The following is a 287-nucleotide window of genomic DNA, read 5'->3' on the forward strand; positions in this document are numbered from 1 at the left end:
AAGGACCCAAAAGCGGCAACCCCCCCGCCCCCCAAGGCAGACCAGACCGATTTCGGTGAATACGGATGCATCATAAGCGGCCGAAAAAGAAACCGCGGCGCTAAGAGCTCTGCGTACGCCAAGCCCCGGGCGCCGCTCGGGTGTCACGACGCCCGGGTGCCCGCGACCCGCCTGTTGCCGCCCGACCCAAGCTCGCCTGCGGGGCTGCCCGCGCAGAAGCAGGCGCCCGGGCCAGGCTGCGGGGGCAGCCCCCGGGACCCGGGACGCCGAGACGCGCGCGGGGCCGC

This window comes from Crocodylus porosus, unplaced genomic scaffold (genome assembly GCF_001723895.1).
Source record: "Crocodylus porosus isolate Cpor-Errol unplaced genomic scaffold, CroPor_comp1, whole genome shotgun sequence".
In the NCBI taxonomy this organism is placed as follows: Eukaryota; Metazoa; Chordata; order Crocodylia; family Crocodylidae; genus Crocodylus; species Crocodylus porosus.